At 37.7% G+C, this 4,672-nt stretch overlaps 1 long non-coding RNA gene across 1 annotated transcript in view; it reads right to left on the minus strand.

The window, feature by feature from the left end:
• Positions 1-2,760, minus strand: part of LOC140920853 (uncharacterized) — a 5,686-nt gene extending 2,926 nt beyond the window's left edge. The window contains exon 1 of the long non-coding RNA XR_012163411.1: positions 2,650-2,760. This is a non-coding gene — a long non-coding RNA (uncharacterized lncRNA). The remainder of the gene's footprint in view (positions 1-2,649) is intronic.
• Between the last annotated feature and the right edge of the window lie 1,912 nt (positions 2,761-4,672).

Genomic DNA, 4,672 nt, shown 5'->3' on the forward strand with positions numbered 1-4,672 from the left:
GATGAGGGAGGAGGATGTGGAAAAAACTGCCTTTAGAACTCATGAAGGCCATTATGAGTTCTTGGTAATGCCTTTCGGTCTTACCAGTGCACCTTCAACATTTCAAGCATTGATGAATGAGGTATTGAAACCATTTTTGAGGAAGTTTGCCCTAGTTTTCTTCGATGATATACTAGTATACAACACTGATATGTCTTCTCATATTTCTCATTTGAGACAAGTATTGGGGGTGTTAGCACATAATTCACTCAAGGCCAACCAGAAAAAATGTAGCTTTGGTCAATTGCATTTGGAATACCTGGGACACATAATTTCAGGTGAAGGTGTATCAGCTGATCAATCTAAGGTTGCAGCCATGCAAGATTGGCCAGTCCCAACTGATGTTAGAGGGTTAAGAGGTTTTTTGGGTTTAACCGGGTACTACAGGAGGTTTGTGAGAGATTATGGCAAGCTAGCAAAACCTCTCACTGATCTACTAAAGAAAGACGGCTTCAGATGGACAGAACAGGCTACTTCCGCTTTTCAGAGTCTCAAATCTGCCATGGTTGACTTACCTAAGCTAGCAGTACCAGATTTTAACAAAGTGTTTGTTATTGAGACAGATGCATCCAGCAAGGGATTGGGGGCTGTACTGATGCAAGAGGGAAGACCATTAGCATTTTGGAGCCAAGGGTTATCTCCTAAATCCCAATTGAAGTCAGTCTATGAAAGGGAACTAATGGCTTTAGTCCAAGCTGTACAGAGGTGGCGACATTATATCTTGGGAAGGCATTTCATTATTAAGACTGATCAAAGAAGTCTTAAATTCTTGACAGAGCAGAGGTTGTTTACGGATGAACAATTCAAATGGTCTGTCAAATTGATTGGTTTGGATTTCGAAATTCAATATAAGCCGGGAAGTGAAAACACTGCTGCTGATGCTCTCTCTAGGCAGGGTATGTATTCAGCTATGTTTGTTCTAACCAGTGAGGAAACAGAGAATTGGATACAGGAGGTTCAACAAGACTCTAAGTGGCAAAAAGTCATGCAGGATCTTGTAATCTCTCCGACTTCACATGCTGGTTTTGAGCTGAAAGGAGGGTTGCTGTTTTATAAAGGGAAATTGGTCATTTCCAAAGCTTCTAATCGAATTCCTATGATTTTAGCTGAGTGCCATGATACTCCAATGGGTGGACATTCCGGGTTTTTCAGAACTTACAAGCGAATTGCTAGTTTTCTATATTGGGAGGGCATGCAAAAAGACATCAAGAAGTATGTAGAAGAGTGTGATACGTGCCAAAGGAATAAATATTCCACACTAAGTCCTGGAGGGTTACTGCAACCATTACCTATCCCTACTCAAATTTTGGTAGATCTTTCTATGGATTTCATTGGGGGTCTTCCTAGAATCAGGGGTAAGGACACTATTCTAGTAGTAGTAGACAGGCTATCTAAGTACGCCCATTTTGTTGCATTGGGCCACCCATTTTCAGCTAAGGAAGTTGCGGCTGTCTTCATTTCAGAAGTTGTTAAACTTCATGGTTTCCCTTCAACTATTGTCTCTGATAGGGATCCTATTTTTTTAAGCCATTTCTGGAAGGAGTTATTCAAAGCAGCTGGTACTCAATTGAAAATGAGCACCTCTTATCATCCTCAGACCGATGGCCAAACTGAGGTGATAAATCGGTGTTTAGAAACCTTTTTGAGATGTTTTGTGGGACCTAAACCTAAGAAATGGTTAGATTGGCTGGCATGGGCTGAATTTTGGTATAACACTACCTTCCAAAGTTCAGCTGGCATGACTCCATTTAAAGCAGTGTATGGGAGAGATCCTCCCTTGTTGATAAAGGGTTGTGCTGTCCCATCTAAGGTTGAAGAGGTCAATCAGTTGGTTCAGGCCAGAGATGACATGTTAAAGGAACTTCAGCAGAATCTACTTAGGGCTCAGGACCAGATGCGAGCCCAGGCCAATAAACACAGGAGATTCGAAGAGTTTTCAGAGGGTGATTGGGTTTATTTGAAGCTGCAGCCGTACAAATTAAAATCCTTAACCTCAAGACCTTATGCTAAGTTAGCGGCAAGATTCTATGGTCCTTATCAAGTGCTAGCTAGGGTGGGTCATGTGGCTTACAAGCTATTGTTGCCTGATCATTCTAAAATTCATCCAATCTTCCACGTATCTCTTTTGAAGAAAGCTTTAAAGCCGCACTAACAGCCCCAACCTCTTCCTCCTATGTTGAATGAAGAGTATGAACTTCAAGTAGAACCAATCGATATTGTCAAATGACGTGAAGATCAGAATGGCTCAGTGGAAGTTTTAGTTTTGTGGAAGGACCTTCCTGCTTGTGATAGTACCTGGGAAAGTGCCGCTAGATTGCAAGAGCAGTTTCCAGCTTTTCCCCTTGAGGACAAGGTCATTAGGACTGATTCATTGGGAATCAGTGGTTTCTTTCTCTAAGCCTGTAACGATTGCTCTCTAATCTTGTAACGATTCTTACCATTGAATAACACTAAGATCAGAATCACTTTGATTTTGAGTATCTGATTCTTCTATTTCTCATTTTTTCGTCTCTGTTTTACCAGTTTTAACAAAGAATAACCAACGAAAGCACATCCATCAATCCCAATTTGACAGGAAAAGCATCAAAACAAATCATAAAAAGCGCTTACCAAACTATTTTCTAATTCCTCAAGTGCAGAACAAATGAGTCTAGTATCTAAACTACTGTTTCACTTATAGCATCACCAACATGTGGAAAGCGTATTGTGAGAAAATGTAAGAATAAGTCGAGGTTTGGAAATGTATATGTGAGAAGGAATAAAAAGAATGTACAGGTTAGTTAGTTAGTTTGTTAATAGGTTAGCTGTTATTCTGTTAGAAATTTGAGAACCAAAACCTATTACTATAAATAGTAATCAGTTGGAGGCAATTAGGAGTTTTTTGGAGAAAAGAGGAAATTGGAGGACTGATTCATTGGGAATCAGTGGTTTCTTTCTCTAAGCCTGTAACGATTGCTCTCTAATCTTGTAACGATTCTTACCATTGAATAACACTAAGATCAGAATCACTTTGATTTTGAGTATCTGATTCTTCTATTTCTCATTTTTTCGTCTCTGTTTTACCAGTTTTAACAAAGAATAACCAACGAAAGCACATCCATCAATCCCAATTTGACAGGAAAAGCATCAAAACAAATCATAAAAAGCGCTTACCAAACTATTTTCTAATTCCTCAAGTGCAGAACAAATGAGTCTAGTATCTAAACTACTGTTTCACTTATAGCATCACCAACATGTGGAAAGCGTATTGTGAGAAAATGTAAGAATAAGTCGAGGTTTGGAAATGTATATGTGAGAAGGAATAAAAAGAATGTACAGGTTAGTTAGTTAGTTTGTTAATAGGTTAGCTGTTATTCTGTTAGAAATTTGAGAACCAAAACCTATTACTATAAATAGTAATCAGTTGGAGGCAATTAGGAGTTTTTTGGAGAAAAGAGGAAATTGGAGGACTGATTCATTGGGAATCAGTGGTTTCTTTCTCTAAGCCTGTAACGATTGCTCTCTAATCTTGTAACGATTCTTACCATTGAATAACACTAAGATCAGAATCACTTTGATTTTGAGTATCAGATTCTTCTATTTCTCATTTTTTCGTCTCTATTTTACCAGTTTTAACAAAGAATAACCAACGAAAGCACATCCATCAATCCCAATTTGACAGGAAAAGCATCAAAACAAATCATAAAAAGCGCTTACCAAACTATTTTCTAATTCCTCAAGTGCAGAACAAATGAGTCTAGTATCTAAACTACTGTTTCACTTATAGCATCACCAACATGTGGAAAGCGTATTGTGAGAAAATGTAAGAATAAGTCGAGGTTTGGAAATGTATATGTGAGAAGGAATAAAAAGAATGTACAGGTTAGTTAGTTAGTTTGTTAATAGGTTAGCTGTTATTCTGTTAGAAATTTGGGAACCAAAACCTATTACTATAAATAGTAATCAGTTGGAGGCAGTTAGGAGTTTTTTGGAGAAAAGAGGAAATTGGAGGACTGATTCATTGGGAATCAGTGGTTTCTTTCTCTAAGCCTGTAACGATTGCTCTCTAATCTTGTAACGATTCTTACCATTGAATAACACTAAGATCAGAATCACTTTGATTTTGAGTATCTGATTCTTCTATTTCTCATTTTTTCGTCTCTGTTTTACCAGTTTTAACAAAGAATAACCAACGAAAGCACATCCATCAATCCCAATTTGACAGGAAAAGCATCAAAACAAATCATAAAAAGCGCTTACCAAACTATTTTCTAATTCCTCAAGTGCAGAACAAATGAGTCTAGTATCTAAACTACTGTTTCACTTATAGCATCACCAACATGTGGAAAGCGTATTGTGAGAAAATGTAAGAATAAGTCGAGGTTTGGAAATGTATATGTGAGAAGGAATAAAAAGAATGTACAGGTTAGTTAGTTAGTTAGTTTGTTAATAGGTTAGCTGTTATTCAGTTAGAAATTCTGTTAGAAATTTGGGAACCAAAACCTATTACTATAAATAGTAATCAGTTGGAGGCAGTTAGGAGTTTTTTGGAGAAAAGAGGAAATTGGAGGACTGATTCATTGGGAATCAGTGGTTTCTTTCTCTAAGCCTGTAACGATTGCTCTCTAATCTTGTAACGATTCTTACCATTGAA

The sequence above is a fragment of the Cicer arietinum genome, chromosome 6, assembly GCF_000331145.2.
Source record: "Cicer arietinum cultivar CDC Frontier isolate Library 1 chromosome 6, Cicar.CDCFrontier_v2.0, whole genome shotgun sequence".
Lineage (NCBI taxonomy): Eukaryota > Viridiplantae > Streptophyta > Magnoliopsida > Fabales > Fabaceae > Cicer > Cicer arietinum.